Source organism: Rhea americana, unplaced genomic scaffold, assembly GCF_003343005.1.
Source record: "Rhea americana isolate MKP2758 unplaced genomic scaffold, rheAme1 scaffold_171, whole genome shotgun sequence".
Lineage (NCBI taxonomy): Eukaryota > Metazoa > Chordata > Aves > Rheiformes > Rheidae > Rhea > Rhea americana.
This window is the reverse complement of record NW_028185828.1, coordinates 1071149-1097030: the sequence shown is the minus strand read 5'-3', so window position 1 is coordinate 1097030 and position 25882 is coordinate 1071149. Positions and strand designations below refer to the sequence as shown.

General features: G+C 39.1%; 1 long non-coding RNA gene across 1 annotated transcript in view; it reads right to left on the bottom strand.

Annotated features, from left to right (window-relative positions):
* LOC146598067 (uncharacterized) overlaps window positions 1–25882 on the bottom strand; it is a 46058-nt gene that overhangs the window by 15462 nt on the left and 4714 nt on the right. The gene's annotated exons all lie outside the window — the stretch shown is intronic.

Here is a 25882-nt window from a genome sequence, read left to right as displayed (position 1 = left end):
TATTTCTCTTGAAATGGGTTTCCCACATCTCACTAGAACAGGATACACTGTCAGGTGTCTTGGAAAAGATGATTAAAGCATCTTCATATAAAACATTTGTATTTAAACTTACCACAGAATTTGTAGAAGGGAAGAAAGGTTGCATATGTTCTGGGAGAGATGCAATAGTTAATCTACATATTCTTCGACTGTATAGATACACAGATGGAAATAGTTAAGTGAGTTACATCAGTGGTTTTCCCCACATTTACAGATGCTGCTAACAAAAAAAAAAAAAAAAAAAAAAAAAAAAAAAAGATGCACAATTTCTACTGGTGCAGCCTGTCCAGAAGACTGGACAATATGATGGGAATCTAGTTAGCTTCTCTCATACTTTCTCTGCCTTGTCTGTTTTAGGTTGCACCCTCTTCAGAGCAAGAAATCCTGTATCATTTGTCTATAAAATATCTAATGCAGAGATAGTACATCTCAAATAATGTTATATTGCTATATTGAGAATCTCCATTGGTTGCAGTCCACGTGTCAAGACTGCCAGGCTCTCTTTCTGCAAGATATGCTTCTGTACCTCATCCAGTACTGCAAGATGACCACAGCCTCTCTGGGCACACACTGGAAGGGTAAGCACTGCTTATTTTAGAACTGCACGCTCTTGAGACCAAGTAACTCCTACGAAGGCAGCAAAATAGGGTGTTAATTTTGTATGAAACCTCAGATCCTGCCCCTGTTAGGCTTTGAATATTTAGCATCAAAAGACAGCTTATCTAAATACAAGGAGAATAACTTACATTGTGTTAAGAGACAGTTAACCTGGATACAATGTGTCCCGTCTGTGTCCTACTCTAATTATGGCAGATGTCTCTTTGCCTCCAAAGAAAACCTCTTTGTTGGTTCTGCCTGCTCTTAGGGCAGCACTGTTTGTTCTGTGAAGCTCAGAGGATATGAATCATTTGGTGTCTACAGCTTGTGGCTCTGCTAGTTTATTAGAATCTAACCCTCCCAGGTCACACTTCTAATCTAGCACAGCCAGCTGTTCACAGCGTGGTACTAGCCGATCAATAGCAAGYGACCCAGGAGAGTTGTGGACATTCAGTACTTTACACAGTGGTTGGAAGCGTCTGCTGATCCTATACGAATCATTGTGAAAGCTTTTTCTATAAATAAAGTAGGCAAGCATTGTTACGTCTCATTGTGAGCGGCAGCAAAATAAATGAACAGCTCCATCTGGGTTTTAGCATCCTCTCATATAATCAGAAGAGCTGGTCCCAAAGAAGGCCCCAAAATACTCCAGAGGGTCTCAAGGAACGACGTACTGTGGAAATTAAAATGTGGCAGTGGGTATGAAGTTGAATTTTATTGCTGTGTTGCTGCAGAAAGCCTGTGATTGATTGTGCACAAGTCTCTGAGTGATTTTTCCCATGCTCAGAGAGAGTTACCTGTTTCACAACTTATCCATCATACTCAAACATTTTTGTTACTTATGTCTGAAATAGCCCTTCTCATGTTTGTGGCTTCTTGAAGGTCTTGTACTATGCAGTGTTTACTAGCCTGTAAATACCAAYTCAGATGTACATACTGCTGTCAGCTGTTTGTAAGAGGCATTCATTTTAAGATCAAGACATACATTATTATTATTAAATGGGATTCAAATATGTGCAGAGCAATGTAAAGCTCTTCAGTAAATCGGTGTAAGCTCTTCGGTAAATCAACTCAAACTTTTGTTGTTTTATTTATATTGTATATGGACAGGTGTACATTTACCTGGCCATTAACCAAATTCCATTGTAAGAGGAGGGGTTATATTTATAATTTTAAATGACCACTGACATAGAATTAGATGTAGTTACTTCATTGATATACTCTGACTTCRAAGGAGACGTGTACATAAACACAGCAATGGAAGACAATTATTCAAATGCGACTGTAAGTGCTAAGAATAAAACAAAAGCTCCTCTGAGTCCAAGTAGCAGACAATTAAACAGAAGAGAATATCATTGCATTTTTCATAAATAAACAAAAACTTGTGTTAAAGGTCAAATCATTTGATAAAAAATTTTATATGATTAAATTTGAAAGAATTTAAATATTCCTTTTATGATCTTTACTTTCAGTATTTCACTGAGTGCAAATAATTGCAGTAGGCTGAACAATTTATGTTTGCTTTCGGTTAAACTAACTTTCCAGTTACTAAGAAATAGTGCAGCACTGTATAATATAGAAAACTATTGTTGGTATTTCAAAGTATATTTTTATTTGACTAACGGTATTATGTGGCAGAGCATCTGTTTGCTGAAAACTGTTTATAGCACATGTGATGTCTCTTTCCTTTTAAAAATAACAGACTTCTTATAGTAAAGGCTTGAAATTCCCACATAGCTATTGTAAAGGTGCCATGGCAGGACTAAAAGCTTTCTAAATACTTTCCAAGAGCAGTAGTGTGTGATAGAAGGGCTATCTTTACTACGAACACAGATCAGAACTACTCATGTGAGTTCAGCATGCTAAGAAATATCTCATTTTTATTAGCCGAACCGCACTGGCATGGTAACAACAACCAGGCTGTGTCTTGTGGCACGGTAGGTTCACACACTGCGTACATAAGCTCGGTAAAACATGCCGGTTTTCATTGTCGGTGCAGTGTGACTGGATGGAACGCTGTGGCCTGCTGCCTCATAAAATGTTGAAACAAAAGTTTAGAAAGTACAAAAGAAAATACTGGTTGATTTCCCATGGTTTCTTGAGCTTTCTTGCCAGAGAAAGAGAATCAAATTGAATGTCAGCTGCTAGCAAAATCTATACTCTTTTATCTGATGCTTCAGGCGAGGCCATTATATTCAACTAATTAGTTTAAAGAAGATGAGGCCAACAAACTTTCTTAGAAAGTTGGCACTGATGTTGCAAACTAGCGCAACAGAGTTAGCAATACAAGAAGACATTCAGCTATCCTTTTCAATAATCTCTGTGTTACTGGAAGCTCTTTTGCTAGCACAATAAACAAGAAAAGCAATGCCTCTTCCTATTTAGATAATGAATACAAATTTAAAAAATCATTTCACGGTGGCTGAACAGCCAACCTATTACCTAGCCAACCTATATGATAGCTGTGCTATCATAAAGACATGGTAAGCCTTGAATCAAAATGGGAAAAAAATAAAAGGAAAGTTTGGGCAGCTTGTACTTTTTTATTTTTTACTTTCTTCCACGATCTTTTGCATTAATTTGGAAGCTCCCTGTAATAAATGTGAAGGTTTCTCTTCCAGTTTGGTTAATGCGACCAATAAAGGCCAAAGTTAATGCATTGTATTTCAGGTTGGTTTCCGATGGGTTTAACCTTTTGGGAGTATAATTGTCTGCATATCTCTTTCTCTACCTGTCTTTAAACCTTGATGGAAGTGGTTTTGCTAAGAGTAGGCTGTCAAAGATAACCTGTCCCTAATTATAATAACTTTGCAGACACAACTATATTTATAGCTGGCATTAAAGTGGAATTGAATAATGAATTCTGGTATGTGCATCCTTTTACCTCTTCTGGTATAACAATGGTATTTTCAACAGATACTATGAGAATTAGATACCCAAATCCCACTTAACAAGAAACTATGAGTCAAGTATCAGCTGCTTAACACTGCCTCGGGAAATATTTTAATCAACATTAAATCTAGTGGTTTTGAAGCTGCCTGATCTCAGCACTGCAATGAGTTCATTTCATTGAATGGGTTTAATTATTAAAGCCCGGAGGGAGAACTGTACAAGCTTCTGAGTAGCCAATAGTAACGGTAACATCTTTGTATCCAAACTGATAGAGCAGCAAAGGGAAAAATACCACAGATGAAAATCATTCAAATCTGTAATATGTTAGCACAGAATACAAAAGATCATCTTTGGGATTTAGCTATAAAGAGCTGAAATTTTCTTTATTACTTGTCTATTTACTAGCCTTAGTATCTCTGTGCTTTTGTGCTTTGTTACCTAATGCATTCATTCTTGCCTGGCTGCTTGGGGTTCTTTACTGAAGTCTACCTATTCATTTCTGCTCAGTTTCTGAGTAGAAATATAGTTGTGATCATTTAGTTTGGAGTGATAAAATGCAAGACAGCTGCCTGAGACAGTTTCCAGGTCTGAAGTGTGCCTGAAATAGGCTCGTCATTGCTAACAAGGTAGTTTAAAGCTCAAATAGTGTAGGGTATACTTACTTATTCAGCCTTCTGGTCTTTGTAAATCAAATACAATCTACCTAAAATCTGCTCTGTCAAAATAGGTGTCCTGATTTAATATATTGTATTAATAAATGCTGTGACATGGTCCAGTTATTTTAAATTCATCAAGATCATTTTACATAGAGAAATACCATCCTTCTCATAGCTGAGTACTGCTGGCTCTGTTCATGCTGAAGGTTATAAGCACACACTATCATAGAGATTGGCGTTTGGGATAATTGGATGGTTGGGACCATGCCATGGGAGGAAGTGACTGGAAGCAAGGCTATAAAACACGGTGGCTATGACAACCTCAGTGAATGATTAGAGAGGACTGGAATGGCTTCATTTCAGTCTCTAGTCCAAACTTAGTCACTGTAGCCATCTACCAGACTCAGTGCTGATAAATGAAATAATTAATTTCTAGCTTGTAGAATAAAGGTCTTAATGATGCATATCTGTCTTATAGCTGGGAACTGTCTTGTGTGATTTGGGATTTAGTTGTGGTTACCAAAGGCTTCTTTTATAGGCAATGGAGAGAGCAAGATACTTCCAGACACTGATTTATCTCACCGAATCTGGAGGTGTCTGTGTGTCTCTATGATGTCCAGGAGTCCAGGGTGACAGCGCTTCTAACCGAGTCAGCTCAGGTTAGATGAGAGGAATCACTCCGAGGTGTGGAAGTCTTTCACGTCTGTAATAGCGCCATACATACAGCTAGGTGTGTAACTTTTACAGGCCAGAGGGCAGCAGTGCCAAKGAGGTGTCAGAGCAAAGGAGGATTTCTGTTGTCTCAAATAGCATTAAAGTAACGCAACCTTGTTTTTTAGAAGAAATGCAACAGCAAATATGTTGYGTTTAGGTAAGTGCACATGGTACAATCTTCCAAGATAAGACTGATGTGTTATGACTTGTGAGGCTGGTAAACACTGATGATGTGTAACTGCAATACATCAACCATAAATACTTATAAAGACACAGACGCCTGAAAACCAACGTCACACTTTGTTATTAGTGGAAAGTAACTTATTAATATGTATGTCATGCACTTATGAGTCAATGCAGACTAGAGCTATTAAGCTCTAAACACAGTTTACCATTAATAATACGAGACTGACCCACATCACTGTCTCCATTATAGCTACACTTTAATGTCCTTTTCTGGTGGTATATTACCATTCTGTGTTGACAGCAGCAGGTCTGTGACTGATGGATTAAATTGAATGGCTGTAATTTCTCTAGAAATATTAATGAGCTGATTAATATAGTGAAATGGCAGGTAAGAGACTCAAGGTGAAAAACGAAAATGAATGAATGTGGATTTGCTAGTATCAAATAGTTTTCCTCAAATTTATTAGTTTCTACTACTGCTGAGCAAGCAAAAATACCATTTTATGTAACTGATTGCAAATGGTGGCTGGAAGAGAAAATTCAGAGAGAAAATACTCCAGCCAGTCACAACGAAGCAAGCAGAAAGGCTGATGTCAGATATTTACTATTGTGCCATGAAAGCCTTTTATACCGATAGAAAACCTCGCACATTCTGTGTCAGTGATCTTTGAGGCTGTATTATTTCTGGCCATACGGAAATCGACCTTATAACATTATAAGCAAAGAGGAGGAAGAAGACGATATGCTACTTGGCACTTTCTTGCCCAAATTACAAAAATCTGTACAATTTAAACATTTAGAGGGATCAGTAAATGTCTGTCCCTTTTATCTAGTTGTGTAGTAGGTCCAGTGTAAGGGTGGGCACATATGTTTTAAAGATCAATTCAAATTCAGTTTCAGCTACCATAAAATCCCAAATCCTGTCATCATGAGAGCTGTGAGAACTGGGACTTGCTAGAGCTTCTCCTCTCCTTAATATCATTTGGTCTCTTTTCCTGATAGATCTCTCCCCATGATACCATCTCTACAAGGTAGTTTCTGTGTCCTGTGGCATCCCTCTTTAGACTACCCAGTAGCCTCAGTAATGGCAACTCTAGGTCACAGAAATATAGCTTTGCCTTTTAAAAGAGGGATTAGTCAATCAGCATTAACCTTTCCAGATGTTGTGTTATTTTTGTTACGTACAGATAAAGATCTAATAACCATTTTTTAAATGTGATCTGTGGTCTTTGAAGAAAAGGCTTGGTGAGAGAATTGGATTAAAACAGAACGTTTCCTTCTTTCCCATGCTGTAACTGAGGTCATAAGAGAGCCCTTTGGTCAGGAAACTGTTCTTTTTGCTTAATTATCTTCCCACAAAGTGGGAAAGGTAATATGAGCTGTACGATCTTCAATTTGTTGATAAAAATTAGAACTCTCTCTTCACTTTTTATTTATGTGTGCATGTGTATCTTTGTCTATGGATTATAAAGGCAACCGAAGCAACTAGATGAGATAAAAGCACACACATTAGAAAGATCAGTGCAATGATTTAGATGAATGTACTAATTAGCATTTACCTTTCTGGGAAAGAATAACTAAAGAGTGACGCTTATTACATTTTGTTCAACTACACTTCCTTTTCATATGAATTTGCTGGCTTCAGGTCAGCTTTAGCAGTTGGAAGCAGCACAGGAAACCAAACAATTTACAGGTCATTAATAACTCTAAGTACATTCTGTCAGGTATCTGCTTTCTTTTTTTTCCTTCTTTATATCAGCTTGGTTCTGGAGTGACTGAACATTACATTTCTCCTGAGTAATTTTCAGGTCTCTAAGGTTTTGACGCCGGAGGTTTCCAAATCAGTCCCATTACTGAAGGATCACRGCAGAGGATCACAGCAGAAGATCCATGTGACTTCTGTTGCTTGATTTTGCTTCCTTATTCTCTCTGAATGACTGTGGTTGCAACTATTTACCATGAACTTAAACATAGATGTATTTTTGGCAGAACCCATTTAGCCAAATTCATTTTTCAGCTTAATGCATTGTTAGCTGTACATACCAATGCATTTTGCATTCGGAAGCATTTATTGCTGAAAGAGCTTAAAGAAACTCATAAGAAGGGTTTAAACTGTTCACCCAGATGCTAACAGTAGCCTGTGAGTCCCAGAATGGATCATTTGCAACAGATATTGAAATTTTTCCTGACTCTTCTACATTAAATGTCTTTGTCATCTCTGATCACCAGTGTTGCTCTATAGCAACTAAATAAAGTGCTGATTTCTTCCCTTTTGTTGACTCTCTAAAGATATTYTTTCCACAGAAAGTTACTTGAACAGTCCTTTCCTCCTCTGCAGCTGACTCATCTTCTGTAGTATTTATTCCTACAATCAGCTATCTCACTATGTAGTATAGCATTTGCTGGTAAAAAGAAAAGAAAGACAGCTGGAACTTCGCCGATGCCTGAGCAGATTTTGTACTAGACAGTTTTTTTTTTTTTTCTGTTTAAAACCACCCCAGTTTTCTGAGGTGGAGAGAGTTCCAGGTATCGTAACAACATGGCAGAAAATCTACGGCCTCTTCACAAAAACACTAAGATTTACAGRTCCCGTTCAGAATGCATAGATTAAACAGAATCTTTTTTTTAGCCTCTGAGAATTTTCTGTGGTAATTACATCCATCCCAATGAAATGTAATTGACTTTATAATATGTAAAGTGGCACGGCAGTTTTGAAGAGTGTGTGCCTGGCATTTAATCCCTAATTTTTCAGTTCTTACTTCAGGTTACTGCCTTCTCATTTCATTTCCTTCTTCACATTATGGCGCCCAAGTGGTCATCATGATGATAAAATATCTAATCCAAGAGGCTGCCAAATAAAATTTTAATCAAAGGCATTTTGTAGCTGAAAAACTGGCTTTGGAAAGTGATCAGTATCTGTTGATGGGAAGAGCCTGAAAGAAGAATAATTCTCTTTGCCTACTTCCCTATACTTTGCCCCTTCCCTATCCCTTCTAGGAATCTAGATCTGATCTGAAGTACATAGGATGGCTGAAATCCCAAAGCACCCATTTGAAGAGCTCTTCTAAGCTGTATTGTTAGTTAGAACCTGATTCTGAAAGAGCTGTGGGAAAGAAAAAGCTATTTMAAAGTGGATCAGGGAACGTAAAATAGCAAAATTCTCACCAATTTCAAGTACCTACAATTCGTTCTTTGCCAGATTTCTGATGTCATGTGCACATTTAGCTCACATGTGAAATTAAATAGTTCCACATCTCTCAAGGTATTTTATCCATTCTCCATCAACGTAAAAAAAATGCAGCACATCTTTCCTATTGTCTCCTCGAAATTATTGAAAATTCATGCTCCATGCACGAATAGTACATCAGAGCACCCAAAATGCAAGTGAAAATCAAATCAGTCCCAGGAAGATTTAAAGATCAGATGTGTTACTGAAATGTGACCCAGGTCAGACCTCTTGAGAGCTTGGACAAATAATATTTTGGTTTGAGGCTTTTTGCTGGACCCCACTCTAACAGCGCAGTCCAATATCTCTTCCATATTTTGGGGGACGGCAGTAATACTACTGAGGAATGGACTGATACATTAGCCAAGTTATTTTACAGAGAACAATAGTGCAGTATTGCTAAAGCTGCATTTGTATACTTTATCTATAAGGCAGCTCCAGGAAGGATTCTTAGATACAATGAACCTACTATATAAATTTGCTACAGATGCTATTGCAGACAAACAAGCTTTAGGTTTTCACAGCTCTGTTCACCTTAACAGTAAATTTTAAAAAGATGAACATGATAAATGTGAACCAGAGAAGCAAGGAAGTGATGTGTAGTTGCTGCTTTAGAAATCTTTTTTTTTAAAAAAAAAAAAAAATGCTCCTTTCTTTGCAACCCCACCTCACACCCCAGATTTGCAAGACCCTCTGGATTTTACATTTGCTTACAAAGCAAAATCTCTCTGTGCCTCAGGGTGGGCTGGAAAGATCTCACAAATCCTGGTTGGAGGCAGAGGTTGGTCAGCAGTCAGTAATATAAATCTGCTTGTGTGAGCGTGGGATTTGTGAGCATTCCTGCTGCATAGCAATGAAGTTTGCTTTTAAATAGTATTCAGAAAAATTGAATTCTGCCAGGGTTAAACCATAGGCTTTTCAAAAGTCTTCTAGATGCCAACTAAACGGTCGTTGTTGACCCTGTGCCCTATTTTCTTTTCTCACTGTCTCACATTAAYAGAAAATGAACCATTCCCTCCAAGGTGGGAAGCCTTGGAGCAAATGAAAGTCAGGCATTTAATGTATGTCTCAGCTACACTCTGGAAYCAGTTATTTTCCCTTAGGTTTAAAAATAGATAATTACAGTTGTCTGTGTTTTGCTTTGACTATTTGCACTCATTCTGCCTGTCAGTAGAACCCCATTTTGACTTCAAGGCATCAGTCAAAAAAGAAGGTGTGAGACAGCCCTGAGATAGTAGAAATTACCCTTCTTTCACTGGAGATCTCACTGTTTTCTGCATTGGCTTTTTTGTCGAGTTCTGCCCAGGCAGAGAATTCTCCCCAGCTCCTGATAAGCAGTCCGATCATGTCCTTTCCCAAGCCTGAAGTTTTGAATCATTAGTGATGAGAAAACTCCAAGTCAGGAATCAATGTCAGGAAATACCTTTAAATGCAGAAGTAGTAATTGTATCAACCGTAAAGTACTGCCTTATCTATAAACCAAACTGATCTGAGTTTACCACTGTGCCTGGCTGCTAACCAGCAAAATTGTAACCCCCAAATATACCAGTGCCCTGGGAGTATCTTTAAAGTAGCAATAAATTCATGAAAATGGAAAACAGATGCATTACTTTTCTCTCTTATATGCCTCATGGACGTCGTTTAATCCATTTCTTCCAGCAAAACCTGCCTTACAAAACCAGAGGAATTCGGAGTAAATGAATGGATCCAGACCCTGCAGTCAAGGGACTTTGCTTAGCTACATGCTTAGATTGTTCTTCACCCAAGAGAAATTTACTGTAATATCCAAACATTATTTCTAAACAGGCAAGGAACATTCCTACAGATGAAATGCAGTCTTCTAGATCACCAGGAAATGAGGCAAAGGCTTCATAAGAAGGAAGTTCGTAGCCAGACATGCTACCTTGTTGTAGCAGGCTACATGCCCAGGGTGGCCAACACCCCAGCTGAATATTAAAGAGAAACATCCTGAGGAGGAGCGTTTTACACTGTGTGGTAGGCTGCCATGAGAAGTGGTGGAACTCCTGCCCCTGCCTCTTGAGGTGCTTCAGAAATGGATAGGTCAGAGAAACAGAGTGTGTGCTGCAGAGAATAATGCTGCGAGCAGAGTATGGAGCTGTTGTTGGTGTTGTCCTGCTGTGATTTTTGTGAACAAACCAGAACCTGTAAGCTTTTTGATGGTGTATCTATCAAATTGCGCTTTGGGCAGAAGTACTGATTTCCTTAGGTAGCAATTTTGTGTTACTATTTTCAGCAGGCGTTTGGCTGTTTGTAACAGGAAAGGCAGTATGAAATRCCCCAGAGGTCGGATGTCTCCTCTCTCCCCAGAGGCATGCACTGGAAGAAGAAAATTCAAGAATCCCTAGGAGCTCTAATAAATGATTTTTTTTCTGTGTATATCAAATAAAAGACTGGAAAAGAGCTTGTATCAGTACTTTTCACCCATTTGACATGTTAGAAGTGTTTTAATTTTTTCTTCTTTTCCATCTTGTTCTTTTCTTAATGGATTTAGAGTGAAATTTTAGCCAACCACAAATGACCAGTTTTTCTTAAAAGTTAAAGCCTTAAAATGGCTTTAAACGCTAGAGATTCTAACTTCCTTTAAAACAGAGAGATTCCCAAGACACCACTTCATCTGTGACAGGTCAACCTGCTAAAAATAGATAGAATCGGTAAGGTTGGAAGGGACCTCCGGAGATCATCTAGATATTTAACGATCATAATAATTTCATTYCTTGCTCCTTCTTGCTGTACCATAAGTGATTTCAAATCATCGGGCAGCTAGTGAATGCTGAGACCTTGTGAGTACAGACCTTCAGACACACAGTCAGCAAGTGCTTCTTTATGGCAGCATAACTATAAAAGCAGCAGTTCTGATGTGGTGATGAAGAAGCCAGCAAAAAGACGAGTGATGTAAATAAAATAACGAACTAGCTCTGAGTACTATATTGTATGCTTCGTTAGGACAATAATACCTCACAGATACTTAGTTTAGCTTGAGAATAACCCTTAAGAGAGAAAATTTTTCTCTCCATTTTACAACAGAAGTAGAGATCAACTCAAGATCTTGGCTCCCCCAGGCCCAGCGCTATATCTAAACCATAAATCTCGTTTTCATCCAATAATGCTACACTTATTTTTTTTAATATTGATCTCTAATAAGTGCCATATTTGTGAAAGGTACTATAGTATAAGGAGAGAAAAAAATATAAGTATATATCCAAAGTATAACCCTAGCATCGACTGTTCCTTACACTGTGCCAGAGTTCCTTAGCACTGAATTTAAAGACATCATGTTTGACTGTGACAGGGTCATCCGGTTGCATGAACCAGCTGTTTTTAAGTTTTGTTGAGAATCCGCAGCAGCAGCAGCAGTTTTATAGATAGCTGCAGACATGTGGCATTGAGGAGAAAGGAAGAGCCATGAGGACTGAGCAGATGGTTATTTGGGATGTCTGGGATCAATTCTCTGCTCCCAGAAGACTTTATTTAATCTCTGTGTCTCAGGTTTTTTTCCACATTAAAATAAGAACACTTTCCTACTTTGCAGGGGCTGTTTCTCTTGATAATCATGCAGCTCTCAAATACTACAATGTTAGAGCTGCATCCAGGGTATTGGTGCCATATTCGTATTTTCTGTAAGACACTGGATGCTGCGTGATGGGTGTGACTTTTGGTCCTTTGAAACATGAGATAGAATTAARTCATCTGTGGATGGCTTTATGTTGCAGCATCAGTTCTCTGAATCTTTTAAACTCCCAAGTTGGACTCCTGCTTATAAACCAATGACTTCCAAGAGTTGATTTATTCCAGATGCTACGTTTTTTTCTCTGAGGAACAATGAATCATCAAGGGGATCAGAGTATAAATATATGAACAGTGAATGGCCTGTCAGTCTGAGATTATGTTAACCCCTGTCCTGTTGCTTTGCTATTCAGACCACAAATGGAAGGTCTCAGGTCAAAGAACAGGACATATTTTGCTGGGCTGAGAGTGCTGATTTTAGTGGTCACACCAAAATTGATTAGAAAATTAAAATAATTAAAACAGTGACACAGCAGATGTGCCTGCACTAGACCATGTTCCGGGAAGCTCAGGGAGCAATGAGAAAAGGGCAATACTGAGGATGTGATGCTTTGGTAGTACGTTAGTTGTGACTGGGTATACCAGATCCAGAAAGGGATGTATTAGGCAAATTTTATCAGGACAGGACAACTGCATTGTAAAAACCCCTGACAGCAGTTCATACTAAAGGCATATAAATGTCAACCAGGCTTATTGTGCAGGCAGAAATTCAGTAAAAGATATATCCTGTCTGAATTTAAGGTCTGATTGATGGCAAGTTTACTGTTAATCTTTGAACTTGCATTCAAACTCTTCTGCTTTCTTCCTCATATAGTTGCCTTTCATGCATTTTTAGTATCTTGCATGAGCTTGCAGCAGCTACAGGGATTCTGTGTTGCCGAATAGGTTTCAGCTTTGTCAAAACATTACCTTTGCAAACTCTACAAAAAGATGAGGTATAGATGCAGGGATCTCTCAATTAGTATAAGGCAATTTCTTTTTAGCAATTTCCYATTTGGTAATTTCCCTGAGATCTACTTTTAAAGAAACCGTGCATTAGCTCCAGCTATGGCGGGCAAAGCTGCTGCCATACACAGCTTCTGGGTGGGAAATCACTGCATCAAACAACAGGACCTGCCTGCTCCCTTGGATGGAGAGAACAGTCGGAGWTACTTGGTATCACCTCAGTGTGTGTGCACCATGATAGGGTGCRTGTCTCATAGGCAGCAGAAACGTGCTCATATCCCAGAGCTGGACTGCTGTCTTTCATTTGATCAGAATCAGGTTCTGAGGATCAGTGCATGGGATTCCCTCTTCCCATCTCCAAATCAGGTAGTAGGTGTCACCCCAGCGTGGCATGTAGATACTCTGTTTTAGGGTGGACATGATAAACTTTCAGGTGGAATATGGTGATCTTCACTTTCTGTTGTGTTCCTTTTGAGAACTGCTAGGAATAATTCAAATGAGAAATTTCAGTAATGCATTTCAGTAATGCTAGTACAGTTTGTTTCTCTTTATCAGGTAGAAATGTGGTGATGATTAGAAATCATCAGAAATGAGACTAATTGCTGTCAGCATTGAAATGTCCTTTTTTTGTTTGTTTGTCTTTACTTGGATCTAGGGGGAAAAGTCCAAATTTCAAGAGTTTTTGCAAATCAGTTGTGGAAGAAAATAACTACCTGATGTCAGCTGAAACATTTCCTATCATTATCCCAGAAAATTTGGTTAGTATTTTCACCACACTAATTTCTTTTGTATTTTAAATAAATTAATTCTGCAGTCCAATTGAAATAACCAGCTTTTCCTCTAATTCAGTTTGATATGATATACTATTGATTTTGTTAGCATTATTATTTTTGTGTCAAAAAATGGCAATTTTCATAGAAAGCTTTCTTACCAGCATAAACGTTTGGGTCTGTGCTGCTGTCTGTACTTTATCCTCACACCTCCTTGTATTTGGTAGCTTGCAGATGACCAGTACAGACTGGTCTCTGCCATTAAGGACACAATACTACAGATATATTGAGTGCTTGTAAACAGGAAAAGTTTTACAGTATAAAAATATGAATGCACTGTTTACTCAATGAGAGATGGCTTAAAAGCTTGGGAACTGTTTGAACACAGACTTAAAGTAAAAGCTGTGGATGTTGGTGGAAATCATCCATTTAGCTTGCAGAGGCCAAAAAGTAAATGCTATGGCAGAAACACTTTGGTTTGCCTTGTATAGAAGTGAAAGGCGGTTGTTTCCCAGTGTAGCTGGATTTTTTTACTGGCATGGAAATGGAGAAGCTGGCAAAAAAGGGAAACTAAAATCAAGTCCGTCTGCTTGGAATTAGCTTATGAGTCTACGCAATTCACTGTGCAGTGGTAATGCACAACAGGAGTCTTATATTACAGCTGATCAGAACTTTTTCAGCTCAATGAAATTTTGAAAGTGAATTTTCTTGCAGTGACATGCTAGTTGTAACAATTTTTGTCAAGCAGAAGCTTTTGTCTAGAGCATTTCAGTCATTTGCTATTTCAGGCGGACTCACATTGGAGGCGGAGAGTAAGGAGAAATCTGCATGAAAACACTCAGGTTTTGTAATACAGAAGTAGACTGATGTCATTTTGGTTTGGAGAAAGATTTTACTTCTATTCTAATGTGGGATGAAAGTGAAACTTGAAACTTCAGCAGTCATTGCAAAATGGACTTATCCTCCCTCACTTGGCTCTAATAAGACTATTTTTGGATAAAGGTCAGGAAGAGGATTACGTATGTGTACAGGTTCATATGAAGACTTTAAAAGAGAGAATTCCTCCTGCTTCTGCTATTCAGTAGTGACTGCCAGGTCTCAACACAAAGCCTTCAACAATTCAAACCGTGTTTTGTAGATGAAAGTACATACTGGAAGTTACCATGGGTAGTGGATAGCTTTCCTCCTGAGAGAGGTCACTGCATGAAGTTAGCAAGGTTTCTCCAAGACTGACTCACTGAAGTGTAAACTTGCTCTAGCAAGAGCCTTTCTGTCTTAATTTCTCTTGATGTGAAATATGGATGCTGCATATCTTTCCAGTTCCTATTTCTCCAGTTTGTCTGTGAAGCATCTTAAAATACTATTCATACAGGATTGGAACTGGTATTATACAAAAATCCTGTACTTTTTTGCCTAGCATTCAAAATTTTTTTTTGAAAATAACACACATTTCTCCAGATAATCAATTTTTGAGAGAACTACTGCAGTTCTTGCCAATCCCGATGACTTGAGAGTTTTGTGATCTAGTGTGCTGTAGAGAGTGGGAAGAAAAAATTGCAAAGGGCAACTTGAATTAATTTCTAGTTTCTCTATCTCCAAAACATTTATAGTTCAGTTCACTAATAGTCTTCCACATCTAGCTGAAAGAAGAGGAACATTCAGTTACATAGGTCTTACCATTTAAAAGAAAATGTAGCTTTCACAACTAATTTTTAAGAAGGTATATTTTTCCTGTGGATGAAAAAGAAACCCCTACAGGAAGCAATTAACTTCAGATGATATGAGCAAAAGGAATACATTTCCAGCCTCTGAGAGATGTATTATTTAACATGATTTTTAATGTATTGCAAGGTAATATTACTTGGTTATTGTAAACACCGGGAAATCAGCATGGCCCTAGTTTAAGTATTGCTTTTGTAAGGAAATGCATCTGCAGAAAAGCATACTGCAAGATATTACTGGGTCTTTACTTGCTTAAGTGAATTAATATACAGCTTTTCTCACTGAAATGTTCTTCCTTTCTCACTTTAACCTCTATACTAAAGTGAGCCATAGTTTGAGCCCCAGGATTTTGGAGTACTGTGAGTATAAGGTTCAGTAACACTGTGCCCTGAGATACCAGGAACTCTGTTATTGGTTTTCTCGTGGGTAGCCCAGGCATTGGGCAAGAAGGACATTCCTTTTTTTTCTTAGGGCCTGGGGTTGCTAAACCAACAGTCAAATATGATCCAAAAGGAGCAATGYTCCCTATACTACTCACAAAAACACGCACATACTTTCCAAACTAAAATCTCTTCCGGACCATTGCTCTTTGCATGGGATTTTCCAGTCCACGAGACAAGAAAATAAATTAGTCAGTAGTCTCCTACTCCAGGTATTTCGAATTGTGTAGTATGTGGCTCTCTCTGTTGCCTAGATAGGGAGTTAGGCACCTAAAAATAAATGATGTGACTACTTCCTCCAAGCTCCTCGTGCCGCATTAAGTTTAGAACAAAGTTACATACCAAAATCCAGCACTTGTGGCTGGCTTCTCTGACGTGTAGTCACAGGAATTCTGTGTATTGTTTGTGCATGGAAAATGTTGGAGGAGAAAAACGTTTTAGTTTGGGTCCATTCTTCAGTATATAAAGAACATTATGCCCCACGTTTCTGCCAAAAAGCAGTGTGCACTGGCACTCTGACATCAGCCAGCCTGGGAAAGTCTGTGCATTCTCACTGGGGCCCAGTCTCAAGGTAAGAGAATAGCCTGAGAAATTCACACATTCACTTGCTTGAATTTTGCAAACTCCAGGGAACGGGAATCTTCCAAAGCATCGATGTGAATTAGAAGCCTGTTACACAGCAGCCGGCATAGTATGTTCCAGAGGAAAAGTCTGAAATGAGTGGAAGGTGATTTTGTCTTCAAAGTCCAGTAAACGTGCAAAGTAGCTAGAGCACTCGCTCAGTGTTGATATAGCCTGCAGTGACCACAGGTTGCTTTTTGTTTTCTTAATTAACACTAAGGAGGCATGTGCTAATCAAATACGTGCCTGTATTGATAAACAGATGCCAAGAGGAGAACATAGCAGGCATCTCCCTTCTGTTCTCAAAAAATAGATCATACCTATGACAAATCTCTTCAAACATGTTGGTCTCTGCTAATCACATCTAGATTTTGATGCTAGAGAAAATTTGAGTGAACCTTTACTCCTTAGTGGGTGGGATGTGGACCAAGAGAAAGGAGCCTCTGCACAACAAACAAAACTACCGGCAAATAAAGCATAATTAATTTTTCCTCCATTTCAGTGGCAGATCAAGCCACAGATGAAGCTACTCACCTGCTTTTCTCTCTCTCTTTTCAAAGGCCCTTTCCTGCACTATTTTTTTAACTGCAGTCAGAAGCAATCGCATGAACTGCAGTAACACAGTCTGACTCCCGGCTTCCACCAGCTTTCTTGGTCTTTGTGTGCAGCTCAGTATAGACAGGAGAACACTGAGCCCAGCTTGGAATTTCACGGGAAGGAACGAGGCTCCTCAGAGCAGCTGGCGATAACGACTTGACAACAGTGACTCCTCAAATGATTTTACTTGAGTTTCTAAAACGTCCTCAGCAAAGAAATAAACAAGTAAACCTGTAAAGCTACTGCTTTGACCTTTTTCAAGCCCTTCCAGTGGACTTTGTTGCCCTGCCAGCCTAGCTCCRTCAGGCTGATTATTTTGGCCAGACAGATGGTAAGCTATGACTTCCTCTGCTCGAGTTAAACTTACTCCCTTCTCCCAGCGAGTTTGCTTCTTTGCTTGTCCGTTACMTTACATCTCAAGCAACATGGGATAGGAGCTGCATTTTTTACTTCGGATCTGAACAGAATGGAGCATGCTGTGTCCCTAATTAAGATACGGAGGTATTTCCATAATACCAGCAACAACTGTCTGAATTATCTTATTTTCCTCTCTCCTGATGGGTTTTTCTCGTAAGAATCTCAAATCAAAGAAGTTAATTACTTCTATGTTCCTAGTATTGCAACAAAAATATTGCCTATTTCTTCTTTTAATTCCATTAATTGAATCAAATTATGTCTATAGAAATGTATATCGTTTATATCTCAATGACATGCCAGTAGACATAGGTGTTTGAGAAATGCTAGACAGATTTCTATTCCCTTAAAGCAACAAGCTGCAGTTTTCTTCCTATGTACATGAGCTTTTTACTAATATGTTCTTTCTCCTCTCTCAGGTTTTTCTGTCTCTCTAATTGTTGTTACTAAAATATACACACCAATAATTCCCTTCCTCCAAGCCAGACTCTGAGGACTGCGTAACATAATTACTACAAATTAGCATCTCCTGAAAAACAGAAGCAACAAAAGCCCAAATATGCAAATAAACCCTCCCAATTGCCTGACATTTAAAAACTTAAAACTACTTGAAACACCAACAGGCATGAATGGTAATTACATTTGCAAAACAAAATGCTTTTACATGTTAAGGACTTTATTTCAGCAGTGCTATACATTTTGTTTATGCTCAGAGTCTGTATCCCTGGAAGCCTTGCATGCAAAGCAAGCCCTAAGCTGGATACCTGGAGATGAGATAGGTGAAGAGTGAGGCATGGGAGTAACTTGAAGGACAACCACAGAGAGAAGTAAAGCAGCTTTAAGATTACTGCCYCTTCTCACAGGAAGATCAGAAACATCCTGAACCTTCTTAATGGCAAAGCACTAAGAACCTCTCTGTATCTTGGACACTTTCAAAGAAGAAATTCTCAAAATAATTATAGATGAAGGAACACCTTAGTGTCCAGAAGAAAGAAGTAAACTACTTCCCCTCTTTTCTGAAAGTTCAAAACAACCCTGTATTAAATTATGAGATGTCAACAGGGAGTTATTTATATTCCTAAGTACAAAGATGTAAATCTTCCAGCACAAATTCTCCGTCTCAACATTGGACAGAGCAGAAACCTCAACTCCAAACACGCTTGAACCTTTGATCAAACCCAGCTATTCTTACTGTTTGTTAAAATACTTATGGTTCAATCATGRAGGGAAAAAAAACTCAAAAAAACAGATCAAAATATTTCTAGTCTTGAATTGCTTTTTCCTTACTATTCAATCCTCATTTTTAGAGTAGGAAGGTAACATTAAAATGGTGCTAGGCTAATTTATCAAATATGAGCTTTTAATGTGAATTCCTAGATGATACGTGATGGGCATTAATGTCACTAAATATGGATCCAATACATGATTTGAAAGATTTTCTATGTCTGTTTCTAACATCACATGGATTAGAAAGTGAGTTAAAAATAGGGCAAATTATTAGAATTAGTCTCAGAAGCTCCAGTGTTCAGGCAAGGAATAGTCTTACATGAAGGTGATGGAGGAGGAATCTAAGAAATTGCTCCTAATTTGGTACATCTTGTTTGATCCTGCTGTACAGGCACACTGTTTATATAGCTGCCTATGGCAAATGTGCAGGACTGTTCTTGCCTTGCTGATGAATCATGGAGTATAGCTGTATTTCTGGCATCTTCTACTGTCACAGAAATTACTAAGCAACTTAAATGTGAAATGACAACGTATTTGGGTAAAAGCAGAATAAAAAGAAATAGGTTGTTTATTGCACTGTAAATCCATTTCACAGAGTACGGATGATGTATTGTGCTATTTTTTTGCCCTCTAGACCCAAGTATAACTGCAAACAGCAGGCTTCCCAAGAAACTAAGAGTGCATTTAAAAGTAAATATGTATTTCCTCACTGATTATTTCTAAAGAATAATCTGGCTACATATTAAGTATAATTATAAACTTGAAATGAATCAAAGACTCTTCCACTGGTGTGGATAGGTTATTATCAAAGAGTAATGGAGCATCTTGTGCTTGCAGTAACAGAACAGGATTGTGATTTGCTTTGTGCACATGTGTCTGCTGGTGTCACGTATGTGAAGCAAGAACTATACYGCTCCTGTAGTGATTCACATTCAGGTGCCTTTGCAAAATACAATTGGATGGAGCATTGATTTATTCTGGTGTGGCAGCTTCTATCTGTAAGAGAAAGAGCCCRGTAACTTCAGCAAAGTTTCTGGAACTCCAGCTATTGACTGCTGGGACCTTTGGATCTCATCCCTTCCCATTCCAGTGGTCATGCTGCCATCAGAGAGCCTCTCCCTGTACCACACTACCAAGAGTACTTACTATTTCCACATTTCTTTTAAAGCTGCTGATTTCTATTATCATCAGTTTGGGCTCCTTCCGTTTCAGGGGGATCTCAGACAAGATATATTGTGGATAAATAATGAGAAAGCGTACGTCTATGGAAAGATTGATAAATCACTAGCCTCATAAATCCTTTCCCATTCTTTTCCTAAACAGTTTTCTGTAATGTTGCTAGCAAAAAATTGCTGCCTGGAGGTGGCAGCATGTGAAATGCAAGCTCCTTGTAGATGAGAGGCTCAATATATCAAATATAACTTATTGTTATGCTCTGAGCTGCTTAAAAGATTACTTGGACAAATGCTGCTGTTCAAGTACCACAGGRAGGCTTACCAGAGATGACAGAATTATGTACTGAGTCACATGGCAAGAGAAATCTAGCATGGCTGCAACAAGATGTCCTGTACTAGGACAATCACCAAGAGTCACAGTGACACAAGGGGATGAATAAGCTCATATTGGTCCCCAGACCCACTGGAATAAGAGAACGTTTCTGAATAAAGGCAAGCTTTCTTCCCTAGGATTTTTCAGAGCTGTGGTTCTCTAAAGAAGTCAAGAAATTCTGTGATGTGTGCTTTGGATGGAAAAGAATTTTTGCAGGCCTGCGGTTAAGCTAAGGCACAAGACCAGACCTAAGTCTAGCTCAGATCTGGGAATAATGAAGAAGCACACTGGGATTATTTCTGTCACAGTGATGTTAGGAGGACTGCAGTCAGGACTCTTTTGCGTAAGAAGTTGCATGTGCCACACTGGAAGCATAGCCAGAGTCCTGGCTGCAAGGAGAGTCCTGCCTTGCCAGACAAAAGTTACACAGAGAGATAATGAAAGATGCCTCAGGAAGAAAATCAAGTCCATGACAAGAAAGCAGGAGCTTCAGAGCATTGGATCTCATTGCTTCTTAAATGTAGGCAGGCAACGTGTGAATACCCGGCTGACATATTTAAAACACACAGTACAAGTTAGGTTGCTTTCTGTCTCTATGGTTTAGAGACACCTACCTAAAACCATTTTACATATTAAATATTAATGTCAAGCTAAAGCAGAGGAATGTGGTATAAACTCCCATGAAGACAAAGTAGCAGTAATATCATGGAAAGTATCTGTTGTGAAATGAGGAAGTACCATTGGCTTGAATTAAGGTGTTTTGTTTATGCTCCATCCTTACATATCTGACTTCTAGTGTTACATTAAGCTGGTATTATCAGCATAGCGATGGAACGGTGTAAGAGCTCCCTTCTTTCCTAAAATTTGGCAGTCATGCCGCAGATGACAGGTGAAGGAGTGCTTAGCTAGAGTAACTGTTTCAGGACAGAGGACATGAACTAAGGATTGTCTGTTAAATTGCAGGGGGAAGGAAACTTTCTTCRTTGTTACGTACGCTATTATTCAGGCCTAAACTTACTTTCCTGAAAATGAGTTTTCAAAAGCATGGCTCTTGTTYACCCAACAACTGGCCTATGCTTAAGTAATTTAGAAACATGGTGGAAAAGTCCCTATGAATCCCAAGGCAGAAAATTTTAGCCATGTTTTAATATTTGGGTGTCTCATACCTCTTAAAGTGAACATGAAATGAACAGGCAAATCTAGCGTGTTTGGAACTTTCAGCCCTTGTCTTTTTGTTCAAGGCTTTTCAATCCACTATTTGTGTGCTTGTTATTTTGAGTGCTTTGAATGATTCAAATATCTTTCACCTGTTTTTCATTTATGTAGTACATACAGATCTTTCTATCAACATATCACCTCTAGATTTAAACATAGTAGTACTTGCAAATGAGGCTGGTAAGGAAAATTAAGACATCAGTCCTGAGCACATACTACTCTCTTCCAAGTCTTAGATCAAATACAGCAGCATACTCCAAGATCCGTATTCTCAATGCACATTGATAGTCATTAATGCACAAGCAACTACAGCTCAACAACAGTTATGCTGGGTTGATTTTTCCTCCTTTTTAAAAACCCAGAGTTTACAATTTATTTTCAACTCAGCTGTGCTGCAAGCTTCAGGGTCTTCAAACCTTAAAAGAGAGAGGAATGTGTTTATTTCCTGATTAATTTAGAAGCTTAATAAACAACATTTAATATGACTTGCCCTTAGCTGGGTTTTCTCTTTTACCTAGGTATAAGCAAAACTTATTACTAACCCTGAGGGATGATTTCTCAGTGCAATACTTCTCACTGCTTTCTGAAGAGGCGAACAACTTTAATCCTGTCAAGGCCTATAGTACCTCCAARAACAAGTTATTCAAGCTCTATTCCCAGGCTCAGGCTGCCTGCATGGTCTCGCACTATGCTAAGCAGTTTAACGATAGCTCTTTATTAAATGGCATTGGACACACGTGCAATGTGTAGCCAGGCCTTTGTATGACACACTTRTAATGAGAAGATGACTCTGGCCAAAAGCCAGTATTTAAGACTCTGGTTTTAATGAAGCTGGCAAATAAGAAATGGTCATAGGCTTATAAATGACTGAGCAGCTGCACATTATTTGCCTGTAGGTCTCCCCTGGGAACMCTCTCATGTTAATGAGTATAATTTACAACACAAGAGATCCTAGGAGGTTGTTTGTGTTAAGCGCTCTCTAGACACAGAGATCTCCACTGCTCCACAAGGACTGCAGTCTAAGTGACTAAGATACAAGGATGAGGAAAGCATTGTTATCTTACTGCGCCGATAGGAAAGTGAGGCGGAAGAAAAAACTTGCCTAAGATCACCAAGAAGGTAGAAACAAGAATGCCCCAGGATTCATCTTCTCTGGTGCTTAAATGTAGAGACTTGCCTTTCTCTGTAAAGCTTAACTGTAAAAAATGGTATTAGATGGGACCCTACAGGACATTTAATCCTTACACAAGAGAGGATAAAAGTTAAGTAAAACACTGCTGACAGACCACTTTCAGTGTTGGATATTCCACCCCTTCTATACGCATTACCTGTCTTCAGGGATGCAAAGTTTTCCCTGTGTTAGCCTAGATTTTGCTCTTGCTGAAAGCTCATCATTCCCCTGCATACCTGCGGTGAATAGTGGACATATTTTCTAGACTTCTGTCATTCTTTCCTTTCTCTTCTGACCACTTCTTGATTATTCCGGGACTTATAAACTGGACACATGCAACTCCACTATAGGTCTTGCCACAGCCAAGAAAAATGGCTTCATGCATCTTAGATATGACCCTGCCTACCCTGCCCAACTTCATCTGATGACATACATTGACCACAGTTTGTTTAGTGACTCTTCTGACCCTGAACTGTTAGTGTCATTCTGTGTACATGAGTTCCTCACTGCAAATACATTAATTTTTCCCTGAGGATTTTAGGGRAAAAGCTACTGTCTGGCACTTTCTGCTTCTTCTGCTTCTTCTTTCTGCTTCTCTCTCTTCCAGAAAGGTGTCCTCTAACAGCGATATTACTCATAGCCGATACTTTCCGAGGATAGTGTTAACAACAGAAGCTGTGAATCTATCTTTATTTCCATTGTGCAATTAAAAGCCTGGAACTTGCCATCAGTGTGAAGAGGCTCCTATGCATCAATAGAAACAAAATCCTGCATGGGGTTCATCTCTCTTCCCTCCACCTGAGTCATCTAGAATCATTTTCCATTTGACGGAGTGAAATAAGGCGTGAGTTGCCTCTTCTYAAGATAGACATCTAAAATAGGTCTGATGAATCATGGCCTTTAAGGGCCTTCAGTAACTCAAGCTTTCCTTTATTCATTTAATTTTCAGCCTCTCCCAATATTCTTTGATACTCAGGGAAATAAGGACCATGGTACAAGGACAACACTCCAGTCTGTGCAAGAGGCTCAGTGTCTCAGTGTTAGCTCAAGAGGTCTGAACAGCCCTCAAAAACAGGTTGAAAGAGAACCATGTTTGAAAAAACAACAAAACAACAAAAAAACTCTCTTTACAGCATATTCTACTTAAATATTTCATACTTAACTTTCCAAAACATCCATTTAAATSCATTTTTTTTTTTACCTCTTAGAAATTACTCCAATGGCTCTCACTCACCTCCAAAGAGATCAAGAGAAAACAGGAGGAATCCACAGTGTTCACAAATCTATGCTTTCCCTGTCCAAGCAAGGAAAGCCCTCACCTCCAGGTCAGCTGTGCTGCCTACACTGGTGCTTCATTCCAGCATGCAGATTAAGTGGTCAGTGTGGTTGCTATTCCTTTTTATTTTCTTCCCACTCAGTTTGCCTGGCAGACAATTCTTTTTGTATTCAAACAGAGCTACAATGTCAAGGGAATATCTCCCCTCCTCTGTGTAATTTTCAGATGATTTTGTGCATTTATCTTCAGGTTACTTGTTGGCCTGTAAACACGATCTTGCTAGCTAGYTTGCAGTTTCTAATCTCTGCAGGAACCACCAGTTTGCATGGGAAAAGTATTTAAGACACCCCTTGGCATCTGATTAGTGCTCTCTCTTTCTGAGCAATACGGGAATGGCAGGGGATTACGGTAATGGCAAGGATACTGCCTGCTACATCAGCAGAGCAGTAAACTTACTGCTGCTCCTTGGCAGCGTGGAGCTGAACACGGCAACTGGGGAGGGGAGGGTGCTTTGAGGGATGCTGGCATCAAGCCCCTCGCAGCCATTGGGATACAGGGAATCAGTGCAATTGTGAGTCATCACAGTACTAATGGGGAAAGAGAGGGAGAAAGAGCAGTGGATTTTCAGGCAGAGTCCCACCCCTGCGCGAAGAGAAGAGCCTGCTGTGTTGTGCTGTGAATCTCCTTTCCAGATGCTTAGAGGAGCTGTGCTGCCTTCTAGAGACTAAGGAGGTGAGTGTGGATTGGGGCAGGCACTAGGTTCTGGGATATGGTCTTCCTCTGAGCCGTATTCCTCCACAGGTTGAGTGTTATCTGGTTGGTTGTRAGTATAAATACCTATCAGTCATTTTTTGCTGCACCTCCTCAACTTCCTAGGAAGTTTTATATTATGTGCTTCAAAATCAAGTTTGATTGCTTCTTAATTTTCAGGCCACCATCAACCCTTTTAATGACCGTGATTATAATGGTTAGAGATACTCAATACTACAATCACTATTCATTTCATTGTCATGTTTATTAAAATCTATCTTTTCCTTTCTTGGCATTACTCTTCAACTTGTTCCCTCTTTTGGAAAAGAATATATAAAGATCCAGTTTTGTATCACTGCAAAAAAGGCAGATTCCCACAGTGGAATATCTTTTCCTCTCCCTCTATCCCACTCTCCCTACTTGTGAACTAGGAACCTCAATGGTTCAGAATAAGAATTTTTAAACATCTGTGCCTGCACAAAAATATACAGCTTTGAGATTCAGCTATATGACAGTTGTTGCTGTTTGATGCCTGTGTGAAGTGCAAGTTGAGGAACATATCTGAAAGACTGAATACCAGGGTCCTGTCCATTGGCATTTAGTCTTACCTTTTCTCAGATGTAGTGGGAGTAGTGGCAGTGGCAGTTTTTCAGATGTCCATTCAGTGTCTTGGATAGGAAGGCTACACTCATATCTGTGTTGTGAGAGGCTTTCAGCTGACACTTGTAGCTTTCCTGTGTGCCCTCTTTGTGTTAATTCCCAGGCTTCACCTCACTTTTCCATCGTACATACCTTTTCTCCATATTTAGTCAGCTGAGGCTAAACTCGGCTTCCAGATACTCTGAAGTGTTGTGTCACTCAGTAGGAAACTTGTTCTTTGCAACATCTGCTTGGTAGGAATTGTTTTTCCCTATAGATATCTAAAATGGGCTGTTTATTTAGACTAATGAGCAGTCCAGTGTGTAATAGAGTTGCTTAATAAAGAAATCTTAGACTAAATTTTGGACTTAAGTCTGTTTCACCCTTCGTAATCCTGAATTGTGTCCTGCAGGGTTCTATCTCTTCCAGAACTGGTCTCTGCAGGTAAACTGATAATTAGGATTGATTGTTATCCCTAAAGCAAAACATATTGCTGCTGAGAACATGGTGAGAAAATCCAGGCAACAAAATTTATGTTGGTCTCTTAGTTGTTAAACAATACTGGATTGAAAAAGGTTGGTTCCACGGGCTGGAGGCAGCCTGAGGAAGGCTCCCTAAAATAGCTTCCCACTCTATTCTTATATGGGAACCA